This window comes from Somniosus microcephalus, chromosome 19 (assembly GCF_052327205.1).
Source record: "Somniosus microcephalus isolate GS21.2 chromosome 19, FLI_Smic_1.0, whole genome shotgun sequence".
Classification (NCBI taxonomy): domain Eukaryota; kingdom Metazoa; phylum Chordata; class Chondrichthyes; order Squaliformes; family Somniosidae; genus Somniosus; species Somniosus microcephalus.
In genome coordinates this window covers 58,182,968-58,196,660 of record NC_141005.1, presented here as the reverse complement: position 1 = coordinate 58,196,660, position 13,693 = coordinate 58,182,968, and the positions used below count along the sequence as shown (strand labels likewise).

General features: G+C 50.4%; 1 protein-coding gene across 4 annotated transcripts in view; it reads left to right on the top strand.

Annotated features, from left to right (window-relative positions):
• acads (acyl-CoA dehydrogenase short chain) overlaps positions 1-13,693 on the top strand; it is a 303,908-nt gene that overhangs the window by 84,972 nt on the left and 205,243 nt on the right. The window lies entirely within an intron of this gene.

Below are 13,693 nucleotides of genomic sequence, written 5' to 3'. Positions count from 1 at the left end.
GGTACCGCCACCAAGTGGCGGGAGAGGCCCTTAAGGCAGTTCACAGCTTGTTAACTGCCTGGATAAGCCTGTTTTAACAGCGGTTTTCGATTTTATAGCATTTTCTGCATGTTCCAGGCCATTCCCAAACCACGCCAGCTGATTGTGCCGGGTTCACCAAGTGCCTGCCTTCTTGACAGCTGCAGCTCCAGCATAAAAACGGAGCTCTAACATGGCTCACTGACAGGTGACAGAACTTTGTTTTTTCAGGTCTTGGAAAACTTTTTGCAGGTCTACTGATCTTGTAAGGGGAGAAGCTGAGATCCATTTCCACTGTGACCTCCTGGGAAAACCCTCTCCCCACATTGACAGAGTGCTTATAACTTCTATTCCTCAACTGAGATATCTACCAGCAGCATGGGAACCATTTATACCCTCTCACCCTGGTCCTCAGATTCGGAGGAAGAGCAGCTGCGGCAGCAGCAGAATGTGGCACAACAACAGCAGCAACAGGAGCGCCAACCTCCTGCTCACCCACCTGATGGTGCACAGGGCAGAGGGCATCAGCACAGGGCTGCACCTCACCGCAGGAGATACCCCCAACACAGGGTTTACAGGCCGAGGATGAGCTTCCTCAATATGACTGAGCAGCAGTGCCTAAGGAGGCTGAGACTTTCGCGAGAGGTAGTCGCTGACATCTGTGCAATGCTGCACCAACACCTGGAGCCCAGAGGAGCGGGTGGACACCTCTTACCAGTGGCTGTCAAAGTCACCACCGCCCTCAATTTTTTTGCTTCAGGGTCCTTCCAGGACTCATCAGCAGACATAAGCGGCATCTCCCAGTCGGCCGCACACACTTGCATCACGCAGGTTACCGATGCCCTCTTTGCAAAGGCGCACAATTACATCCACTTCTCCACGGATGAAGCAAGTGTAACCGCGCGTGCGCTTGGCTTTGCAAATATGGCAGGCTTGCCAAGGGAGCAGGGCGTCGTTGACTGCACACATTTGGCCATTAGGGCACCCCATCACAACCCAGCTGTATTTGTCAACCGCAAGGGCTTCCACTCCCTTAACGTCCAGATGGTGTGTAACCACAGGAAGAACATTATGCATGTTTGCACAAAGTACCCTGGCAGCTGCCATGACTCGTTTATCCTGAGGCAGTCTACTGTGCCTCCGCTCTTCAATCTGCCAACCCAACTTTGCGGATGGCTACTTGGAGACAAGGGCTATCCCCTGAATACGTGGCTAATGACGCTGTTGAGGAGGCCATCAAATGAAGCTGAGGAGTGCTACAATGCCAGCCACATTTCCACCAGAGCCATCATCGAGCAAACCATCGGCTTGCTCAAAATGCGATTCAGATGCCTTGACAGATCAGGTGGAGCCCTACAGTATGCACCAGCCAGGGTCTCCAGAATCATCGTGGCTGCTGTCCACTGCACAACAGCGCACAGCATCGTGGCTTGCAGCTGCCTGAGGAACAAGTGGCTCAGCGTATAGACTCCTCAGATGAGGAGGAGGAGGAGGACCTTGCGGAGGCGGATGAGCCAGCTCCAGCAGCACGGGAGCACATTGCTGCCCGTGATGCAAGGGATGCACTAACCTTTGCCAGATTCGCTTAGGTAGATGAATCAAACAGATGTGGCTGGCACCTTCTTATCACACCATGCACAATGTACAAGAACCTGTGGGTTCCTATCACTCTCACCACCATCATTACAAATGCAAGTCGCCCTGAGCCCTCAATGTGCAACTTCCATTTCCCAGAACACATAGGCCAGAACTTCAACTGTTTGCCATCACTTTTGTTTAATACATGTACAAAAGGATGACAATACCAAATATTAAACACAACAAAAGACAACAGAACAGAACACCCAAGTGACTACCCTTGTGACTAATTGTGCTTTACCTTCCTCTTACGCGTGCTTCTACGTGGTGCTTCCCCTGTGGCTTCAGCAGATGTGGAGGCACCTTGCTCACTTTCATGCTGCTCCTGCTTCGACACCTTTGGTGGGCATCCTCTGGGGTTGCGAGCCTGTGAGGGCTCGGCAACAGTCTGCCCCTCCTGCGGCTGTGCAGGGGCTGAGATGCCCATCTCAGTTGGGTGAGGACTCTGGTGGGGCTCTGACTGAGGGCTACGCAGTGGCATAGGAGTGTGAGTGCTTGGAGAGGAGCCCACACTTCCTTTTTGTCTGCCACCAACATCCCTCTTATGGGTCAGCCCCACTTCAGTGCCAGCAAGTGGCTGGATAACACCTTGCTGCACATCAGGGGGCCATGAGGACCCATATCTGCACTGGCAGTCCTCCTCAAAAGGACTACCATGAAGATCTGATTTCTCTACTCAATAGCTGCCCATCACTCCTCCAGAGATGTCAATCTATTCTGAACATTCACCATGTTTTCCTGACTGGCGACGTTTTTCCTCCATGACAGTAGCCATCCTTTGCTCTACCGTAGCCATCCTTTCCACGGAGGTAGCCATCCTTTCCACGGAGTTTGCCATCCTTTCCATGGTGGTGCGTTCATGCGCCATTGCCTCCACAAAAGCACTGCTCATGTTAGAGATGGACTCCTCCATCGTCTCCACACTTGCAGTAACCCTGAATGCAAAACCTGCCAGAGACCCCTGCACTTGTTCCTGGAGTTCTAGCACCGCTCTCTTTCTAGATGGCCCCAGAGGCACAGGGTCCACATGCAGCTGAGCAGAGGTGGGAGTGCCCTGCGGCGTCTAACGAGGACTCTCCACTGCTGTCCCTGTCTCCACCATCTGCTGATGCTCACTTGTGAGCTGTGATACACCAGGTGACAATACTACTCTATCTCGCGAAGGTCCCACCGAGGTGCGTGTATCTGCGCTGGTGCTGGGTGTGCTTAATTCTGCTGACGCTGCGCACTCAGAGGTTGCAGCTTCCTCTGAGGAGTCCTCCGGCTCTTTGACCTGGACAGTGGGGAGGGGGGCTCTCGATGGTCCTGTGGGGGAGTAAAGGCATGATTTAGACATGTGATATTAACGTAGCATGCACATCGAATTGTGCAGATGATCATAAGTCAATCTGTATGAGCATCAGATGCCATATCAGTCACTCATGCAATGTAAATGAGAGAAATGCAAATCTATTCTGTCACCAGCTTGCTCTGCTGCGCCCGTCTGACCGTCCTCCACTTCCAGATCCTCATCACCGCCGATTATTTCGAGTGCCGCCTCCTCAACGTTGGTGAAATGGGCAATGGAAGGTGGCACTCCTGCTGTCCTAGCCCTCTCCCTCTTATTGTGGGCTCTCTTTTCCTGCAATGAGGGAGACAAGTGGAGTTTGGGTGAGAATGATGGAGTGAGTGGAGAGAAGCCATAGCATTCATGCTTAGAAGGAGCCAAAGATGGAATGAGGTGCCAATACCAAGGGTCCTCCCTGTGCATTGTTAGTTGTTGGCATTGCATAACAGTGATAGCGAGTGTGAGGGCAACATAGTCGAATAGGGAAGTGATTCTGTACATCGAGCGAGAGGGATGGTTAAGGGTGCAAGGGATGTAAGAGTAAAGTGGGATGTGCAGGAGTAGGTTGACAGTGCAGAGTGCTGGTGATAAGAGGAGATGGGGAGCAGATTGAGGGTAAGTATACTCACTTTTCCTGAGTGTACCAGGTCATTAAACCTTTTTCTGCACTGGACCCAGGAGCGAGTATACAACGATCTGGAGCTGACCTCAGCAATTTGCTTTGCTTTGCTGAGAAGGCTTCCTCCATCCAGAGGATGGGAATAGTACCTCCTTGCGCCCTCTCACTCCATCCACAAGAGCATGGAGGGAGTCATCATCAAAGCGGGGAGAGGCCTTGGCTCTTGAAGCAGTCATGGGAGCAGTTGCCAGCAAGTAAACCAACATAAAAGGATAAGAATGCAACAAGGCTGCATGGGCCCCTTAAATGCAGCTGGCTGAGACGTCAGCAGAGGCGAGCAGCAGACCCGAAACCACTAATTGGGCAGGGTAGCGCGCACGCAGAGATTCAATAGGGCAATTAAGGTAAAATTGCAATTTCTGACCGGCTGAAAGCGGAGGCAGGACCGGAACCTGCCGACCACCTGAGCCGCACCCAACCCACCACCAATGATAAAATCGCGGCCTAAGCCTGCCTTAAAACTCCTCAGTGTGCGGGGCAATGCTACTTTCTGCTGTCGAACTCTAGTTAGTTAAAAAGCAACATCCTATTGGTACCGTTTATTATACATGTGTTTCTCCACTTTACACTTCAAGGGAATTCATGAAGTAACTTAATATTATTATAATAAATTATTAATATTATTAAATTAACTATTCCAAACCAAGCAAAATATGCAAACTTTGTTCTCCTATATCCCAGCAGTTGGACAAACGTGAACTGATCAGAGAGAGTCAGCATAGATTTGTAAAGAGTAAGTCATGTCTAGCGAACCTAGTTGAATTTATAGTGAAGATATCACTATCGTGGTAGATAAGGGAGTGTCTATGGATATTATTTATATGGACTTCCAGAAGGCATTCAATAAGGTTCCACATAAGAGACTGTTAGCAAAAATGAGAGCACATACAATCGGAGGCAACCTACTGAGAGTGCGGTATGTTGCTACACTGACATTCTATAACCTTTCCTTAGCAGAGTACACCTGTGATTAATGCTGTGAATTTCATCACGTAACTAGTGTAATGTGAATTGCTGTCTGAGTACCACAATTTACATAAAACGTCCCAGACGTATGAAAAGGGAAATGGTTAGCAGGTAGGAGATAGTGAGTAGGGATAATGGATATGTACTCCAATTGGCAGGATGTGACTAGTGGTGTCCCACAGGGATCTGTACTGGGGCCTCAGCTTTTCACTATATTTATAAATGACTTTCCGTATATCCAAGTTTGCTGGCCACACCAAGTTAGGTGGCACAGTAAATAGTGTAGTTGGGAGCAGAAAGTTGCAAAGGGACATTAATAGATTAAGTGAGTGGACAAAACTGTGGCAGATGGAGTTCAGTGTGCAGACTCGATGGGCCAAAAGACGACCTCCTGTGCTGTACTATTCTATGATTCTATAAGTGTGAGGTCATCTACTTCGGACCTAAGAAATATAGATCAGAGTATTTTCTAAATGGTGAGAAGGGTAGATAGAGAGAAACTATTTCCTCTAGTGGGGAGTTAAAAACAAGGGGGTATAACCTTAAAATTAGAGCTAGACCGTTCAGGGGTGATGTCAGGAAGCACTTCTTCATACAAAGGGTGGTGGAAATCTGGAACTCTCTCCCCCAAAAAGCTGTTGAGGCTGGGGGTCAATTGAAATTTTCATAACTACGATTTATAAATTTTTGTTAGGCAAGGGTATTAAGGGTTACGGAACCAAGGTGGGTAGATGCAGTTACGATATAGATCAGCCATGATCTCATTAAATGGCGGAACAGGCTCGAGGGGCTGAATGGCGTACTCCTGTTCTTATGTTTCACTGGTGGGTGAATATAGGTCCTAACATTTAGGACCGTGAAAATGTCCTCCTTGCTTTCCTACTGGAAGTGCGTGTGTGTGTGGATAGCGGTTGTGGAGCGGATTGGACTCCGCGGTAATGATGTTGTCGTTGGATACTCGCGATCAAGGCACTCACGTGAATAATGCGCATTTGGGCTAGGGACTGGAGGGCAACAAGGGCTTGTGCCACCATACCCCACTAAAGGGTCAGGGGAGCAGCGGGGGAGCAGCAGGGGAGCAGTGGGGGAGAGGGGGAGCAGCAGGGGAGTGGGGGAGCAGGGGAGCGGGGGAGCAGCAGGGGAACGGGAGCGCGGGGGAGCAGCGGGGGAGCGGAGGGGAGCGGGGGAGCGGCAGGGGAGCGGGGGAGCTGCAGGGGAGCGGCAGGGGAGCAGGGGAGGAGCAGGGAAGCAGGGGAGGGGGGAGCAGGGGGGAGGAGAGCGGGGGAGCAGGGGAGGGGGGGGAGAGGGGGAGGGGGGAGCAGGGCAGGGGGGGAGAGGGGGAGCGGGCGAGAGGGGGAGCGAGGGGGAGCGGGGGGGGAGGGGGAGCAGGGGAGAGGGGGAGCAGGGGAGCGGGGGAGGGGGGGAGCAGGGGAGCGGAGAGAATTGCAAGAAAAAGCCTGAACTTTTACTGTTATTTATAAAATCAAGATGATCCCTCCATTGGAACTTTCAGGTTTCCCATTCAAAAAGACAAAACAATAAAAACCTCCATAACTTTGAAATTATTTCCTGTATTTTCAATAGGTCTTGTGTGGGAATATCTTCATCTACCCACTAAATAAAAGCTAAGACCTAAGGGAACAGCTTTAATGCTGAGCTTGTTCTGATAGTTTTATAGGTTGTGATTTCATAAGGGTATTCGGTGTTTCTGAAGGCATCATTTTTATATCATATTTGCTTCATAAAGGCTATGTTTATATTGCCACTTTTGCTTTGCTACAAATTGTTTTCCAAACTGACTCTGCAGCCGAATGGTGTGAAGACCCCCCTGTGGAGGCACTCTCACATTGCTTGGGTTTGGCACTGGATGGAGTATAACTTCAGTGTGAGCATGATTTCACAGCGTTCTCGCCTGGTTGCGAGAATTCAATTTGGAGCCAGGGAGTATAAACAACGTACTGCTGGCTGGATTCTGCAAGTAGCTACAGAATAAATGCATCCATAATCTCTGGAACCATAAATCAAGGAAATTCAATGTCATATTAGAAAGATTAAGTGTTTAGTACAGCATGTCTCTACGCTTTTTTTTTCAATCTTTTGTGGATTCAGTACATTGATCTAAATACTAGTGTTGGTCACGGTGAATTATTTTTATTACTGGGTTATTAACATCATAGGACCATACATGCTTGTTTTACAGCATTCTTAGTTTCATAAGCTAGCTGATGGAACTAAATTAATTCACATTAAGTTTGTTCTTTGTACGTGAATTGTTATTGTTTTTTTAAAATTGGCTGCTGAGGTACTTGCCAAGATTTAGGAGGAAAGATTCGGTTGCTTTGCGCTTCCCGTTAAAGCAACTAGCGCCCGGGTGCGGCAATGTTTGCGCCACTCGCGAAATTGACCAGACATTTTGTGGCGGCGCTAAACACTACCGCCATGATCTCCTGCGCCCGCAGATCGTGACGTCAGTCGAGCAGGCAGCGCCCCGGACCGGATATTGAGTGGCGTCCCTGCCTTACCGCCTGCCGCTAGCAACGACAGGTTGAGGGGAGCGTTTTGCAGTCGGGGAGGGACTGGGGGAGCGCTATTTAAAGGCGACCGCTTTCTGCCTTTTTTTGTCGGCGACATTTTTGCAGCACGCATTCTGAGAGAGAGAGAAACTTCTGGAGAGATTCAACGCTGTGTGAAGGAGTTTTGGGTACTGAACAGCACTTTGCAAGTTCATTTTGATTTGACCTTCCTTGCATCGATTTAGATAAGACTATGGGGGCTGCACACTGAGCTCTTTCCCTGGGTCTCTCCATTGTTCTTTCCAGCAGATTTGATGTACTGGTCCCTCCAGGCCGAGATTCAAGGTTGCAATGAGCAGGGTGTGGATGGAGAGCAAGATCGACCCTCCTTTAAGAACTGGCCGGCGCCAGTGTGTCTGTGTTCCATTGCTGACTGACATCATATGAGCTTCGCCAGCGCTCTGAGGTAGCGCCTCGCTCCCCGGTGTTAGCGCCTTGAGAGAGGTGTGTAGCGCTCCAATCACCTCCAGGGGCGATAGAAGCCAAGTTTGCCGTCGGAGGCGATAATTTGCGCAAGGCGCTAAACTTTGCGCCTGGCCGATAATTGCGCCCCAAATGGGGCGATACCGACTTTCTCCCCCCTAGAGTTCTGACGTCGTCATCATTTGTCACGTTTGTGCAGTTTTCTGATTCTAGGCGTGACCACTTGAATCATGCATTGTTTCAAGCATGCAGGCTCTATGTTTGGACATTTTTCTTGCTCCATTGTCGGAAATGTATCCACCAGTATCAAAATCAAGGCGTATTGTACCGTCTCCTAATCTGTTAATGCATTCTTTGCAAGAACTCTAAGACAAAGAAATTCCTTACCTTCCTCAATCTTGCCTTCCCCTGGATTTTTTCAATTTAAAAAGTCGTAGCGGTGCAGATCTAAAAAAAAATCACAGTAGATCTTTTCTTGCAGAGCATATGTGTGAGCACAGATCCCAACATTTAGGTTCGTATTTAAGGTATATAAATATGTTTTAAAGCACATTCACGTTACCCATTTTTTGAAACATCAACAGGGAATCACAGAGAGTGTTGGGTGCAATGTCAATAGCATATTCTTTTGCTGTTTATACCTATAAGATACTGATATGTAATCCAGGGATTATTTCCGTTGCAGAGATATACATTTCCAATTTGAAACCGTTTACATAATGTTAGAAAGTTGGTAGTACTACATAAACAAAGCTATCTGCTGCATAATCCAGGATTCAAAATTCATGTAAACCCTCAACTCCCAAAACTTACATTGGGCTGTTAGTTTTCACATGCTTAATGCCTGGCCACCTAGCTGAAAATGTAAAAGCCAAATATAGCTCAGAGGCACCAGAAACTAGATATCCTCTGTTCTCCACTAAATGTGGTGGACACCTACATTATGGCCCAGAAATTGGTGTCGGGGGCTTCCCGCGGGTGCAAGCCCCCGACCTATACTTACATAGCGCGCCGACAGTTGAAGCCTGGCCCTGCATGGATTTCCTGTCAGTGGCCCGGTTCAGCTCCCGGCGCGCTGTGCTTGCGTGATCCAGCGGCGTAGTTAGTTCGATGAGCCGGCTGGGATCACATGAGCACTGGGCAACCAATCGGAGGTTGCAAAAGTTCATTCATGAGTTTGATAGTAAGGACTGTCAAACTCATGAAAACTCCGGGTGCCCAAAACAGTACTTAAACTTCAAATAAAAGTTTTTAAAAATCCCACTAATTAAATGAACTATTACTGTAAAAAAATAATTTAAACAATTATTCAAATTTTTGAAAAAAATAATTTTTTTAAAAATCGGGTCTAAAAATACACTTACCTTACTGTAAAGTCTTTAAAAATAATAAACCTGTGGAAAAAAAATTCTAACTTTAATTAATAGACCACTTACCTTTTAAAACTAAGTACTTACGTCTGCTTTTTTCTCGCGTAAAAACTGGAGGCTTTATCGCACGGGCAACCCTGTAAAAAAAAAAAGGAATTTCAGCGCGCACGCGCAGACTCCTGCGCGCACGCGTTCCACCTCTGAACCCCTTGGTTCAGAGGAAAGGAAATGCCGGTTTTCCACGCATGCGCTGTGCATGCTGAAAACTGGCACTTCCATCGGGCCCACGCGTGAGTACACGGTGCTTACTCACGCGTTGGGACCTGAATTACTGGGCCAATATCAAAGGGGCCACCATCCCCTACCATGCTGTTCACAGACTTTTCAGGGGGAATTTTAACCTAAAACAAGATGGCTTGTGGGGCAGTTGAAGTGTTAAAAATCGGAATCTCAACCTGAACCCGCCTCCAACCCGCCCACTTCCAGTTTTAACGGAGGTGGGATGGGGGCAGGCGGCCAACACGCTGCCAGGAGGCGGGCCGTCTATTTATTAAATACTAGCTGAAGTGCCCGGCGGTGCCGAGGCTTTTTCGAGGGCATGTTGTTGTTGGAAGAGAGAGAGAGAGAGCGACTGGGGGGAAGAGAGAGAGCGACTGGGGGGAAGAGAGAGAGTGACTGGGGGGGAAGAGAGGGAGGGGAGGGGTGGGGGGAAGAGAAAGGGGGGAGGGAGGGGAGGGGGAGGGGAAGGGAGGGGGAGGGCGGGGAAGGGAGGGGGAGGGGGAGGGCGGGGAAGGGAGGGGGAGGGGGAGGGCGGGGAAGGGAGGGAGGTGGAGGGCGGGGAAGGGAGGGCGGGGGGAGGGGGGAAGGAAGGGAGGGAGGGGGGAAGGGAGGGAAGGGAGGGCGGGGGGGAGGGGAAGGGCGGGGGGGAGGGGAAGGGAGGGCGGGGAAGGGAGGGGGAGGGAGGAGGGGAAGGGAGGGCGGGGGGGAGGGAAGGGAGGGCGGGGAAGGGAGGGCGGGGGGGAGGAGGGGGAGGGAGGGCGGGGGGGAGGAGGGGGAGGGAGGGCGGGGGGGAGGAAGGGAGGGCGGGGGGAAGGGCGGGGGAGGGGAGGGAGGGCGGGGGGGGAGGGGGGATGGAGGGCGGGGGGGAGGGAGGGGAGGGAGGGCGGCGGGCGCCGAGGGTCGCGACCCCCCCCCCCAACCCGAGGGTCGCGCCCCCCCCCCCCGGAGGTGAAGACCGCCGATTGCGCGCGCAGCAGGAGCTGAGACGCGGCGTCTCTCTCGGCCGGCGGGGCCCGGTTGCCAGGGCAACCGTGACGCTGACCAAGCCAGAGAGAGAGACGCCGCGTCTCAGCTGCTCCTGCTGCGCGCAGCGGCCCCCCCCCCGAGGGTCGCGGCCCGCCCCCCCCGAGGGTCGCGGCCGCCCCCCCCCTCCCCCCGAGGTGAAGACCGCCGATTGCGCCCGTTGCCAGGGTAACGCTGGACGCTCAACAAGCCCCGGCAGAGAGAGACGCCTCAGCTCCTGCTGCGCGCGCACCCTAGCGGCGCTGGGCTGAGGCTCGGCCCTCCAGCCTTCGAGTGGGGCCGGGAGGTGCCTAGCTCGGGCGTGGGTGCGGAGGAGACGCCGAGGCTTCTAGGCCTACCTGGAAAAACGGGGAAAGGTAGGAAAATTAATGAGATTAGATAAGTTAATTACTTTCTAAATCATTTTTTTAAAAAACAATACGTGTTTTAAAAGCAACGTTTTTTTTTAAGACGCAGAAAGCGGGAAAAAGAAAGGAAAAGTTTGGAATCAAGATGGCGGCGACTCACCTCGGTTCAGAACGATAAAGCCCGGCCACACGCGCACCGATTGGCCCGGCGGCACACGCCAGCAACCCGGCGTACGATTGGTCGAGCTCGAGGTCACTCTGTCGCTAATGAGCGGATAATGAGATGCTAATGAGCGGAATGTTGAAGGTTTTTGGGATACCGCGGGCGCAATTTTAGCCCAGCCGAAACGTAAATACGCTTAAAACCGTCTCGGAAGCGTAAGCTTTCTTTGGAGGTAACGCGCGCGTAGGTACGCCCGGTAACTTTCGAGTGCATACCCGCAACGCACACGCGACGACAAGACAGATAGACAGATAGACAGAATGAGAGAAGTACCGATTTATATATATATAGATTATAATGAGGCTGGAAGCCTCTTCTTTAACCTCCATTTTGTCTTTAACTGTAGCTGGTCGGGTTTTGCACACTTTGTAAAAGTCGCCAGCTACGGCAAGGCGAGGATTGCTGGATCCAGGAGAAAAGTGCCTATACATTTGCCGCCTGGATTCAAGGTGCCTTCCGAAACACCCCCCCCCCCCCCCACGATCGGAGACCCCCCAGGCCTCAGAGTGTCGTCCCAGACACCTCCCACCCCCGATGATCCTTAGGATGGCCCCAATGCTCCCCCCCCGCCGACCCTCCTGCCCCGATTGTTGCTTCTCTCTCCCCCTACCCCCCCTTTCCAATGCTCTGGCCATGATCATTGCTTCTCTCCCTCCGCACCCCCCCCCCACCCCCCCCCCCCCCCCCCTCCACCCCACCCCAATGCTCCGGCCCTGATCGTTACTTCTCCCCCCCCCCCACTCCCCCTGATACTCCAACCCCGATTGTTGCTTCTCTCTCCAACCCCACCCCCCCCCTCCACCCCGCCCCGATGCTCCGCTGCAAAAACACTTTTGCTGGCGCAGAGTTGGGCTATTTGCCCAGCGAATATCCACGAAACCCTTACACCTGCTAAACCCGGTCACCCTTGCGCTTTCTTTTACCAGCGTAAGAGTTAAAATAAATGTTAAAATAATTTTTTTTTAATGATTAAAACATACAAAAACATTTAAAATTAGTTTAGGTAAATTCTGGCCCATTTTAAAATGTTTAAATTTATTTTTCAAAAAATAAATTTTTATTTTAAATGCTTAATTAAAGGGTCTTTTAATTAATTTTGAACATGGGAACATTTATTTTTATTTAAGTGGTGTGAATTCTTAGTTATTTGGGGATTTCTAATATGCTCATGGGGATTCTGTACGTAACTGGAATCCCCACAAGCATCATAGGAATCCCCCTTTTTGATTGGTTGACCAGGCCCGCGTGATCCCAGGGACACTTGCGAACTGCGTGCGCCCCCGGGGTCCGTGGGCCTTTACGCAGGCGTACACCTGCAGGCCTGAGAAGGGAACTCTCTGTAGTTGTGGAGCCAGGAGGTAAGTACGGAAATATTTCACGGGTGGGAGGCGTACTCCGGAGGTATGCCTCTGACTGCAAATTCAGGGCCGTCCTTTATTTAAAGCAAACAAGCTGCAAATAGTTTTTTTTTGTTTCCTTTTTTCTGGCAAAAAAAAAATTGGGCATCCAAGGTCATCATCTCAACAATGGTGCATGCAGTTGTAAAGTCATCGGGAGTTTCTCAGTCATCGTTGTGTTTGGGACCTAGGCTTGGAGGAAATAGACTGCATGGTGGGAACAGGATACGATTGATCTCGTTTGTCCTTGACTGTTACCTTTTATATTTATAGTAATCTGGGATGTTATGTTTAAGTTATCCACCAGATGGAGCCAAATATTAAGGGTTCACATTCACCAGTATTTAAGGTAATGGGTCATGTATTCAATGTCCTGGTACACCAGTTAGTACGGTAATGTGGCATTGCATTATGGGTATGACTCAGAGGTTCATCCTCCATCTTGGCTCGTGCAGTAAGAATTGTGTGCCTGGCTTCCAGCTTGTAAGAGCTATGTATCTCTGCTACGCCGTGTAAATAAACAGTTGGGTTTTGTTCCTAATATCTCGCTTCTCTCAGTTTCTGACCTTACCACTCGGATATCACAATATTGCTGCTCGCCAATATCAGAAAGTACTCGCCAGGCAAAGACTTTCTCATGAGAGAGTGCGTGTGTGGGAAACAAATCCCCTTAAAGTTTTACTTGGTGGCTGTTTCTCTCTCTCCCTCCCCCAATGCTCCTGCCCCACTTCTATCTCCACACCACCCCCCCCCACCCCCCCAAAACATCATTCTCTGGCCCCCGACCACTCCCTGGCCCCCACCCGATCCCTCCCTCCTCTCTGAGGCCTAGCACCGCAGGCCTACCTGCCCAGAACCAGCCAGCCTCTCAATCTGGCTGGCTGCGGGTGAGAAACAGAGGCTTTCCATTCAAATCAGGCCCTGCCGTTAAAGTCGGCAGGACCTGTGGGAAACCCGTTCTCCCAGGTTTCCCGACTGCCTCGGAACCCTCCCCCACCCCCAACCCTCCTTCCCCGTTAAAATTCAGCCCTTTTTGTGTATCACACTTCTTTTTCTGTAATCTTAATTTATTTTTTCCTATATGTTTTCTGGTGTTCACACAAGTTTGAATTCTCCAGGAAAAGTACAGAACCAATCAAAGTACTTCCCATACTTGTTTATTTTCACTTATACGCATACAGGATTTAAAAAAAAAATCCAAGACCATAGTATATTTATAATTTGCTGTGCACTCTCGTGTTGCTTTCTTAGCATCTATCTGGTGTCTTTGTTGCTGTTTCTGTGTCCTGCCCAGGGCTGTGCCTCACAATGGACCACATGCTGCATCCTGATCTGGGCCCACCTCTGTCATTCTAGAATGGTACACTAGGTGGAGCTGTATGCTGCTGTATGTTTAGCTGTATGTTTAAGAGTGGACTACCCATGATGCA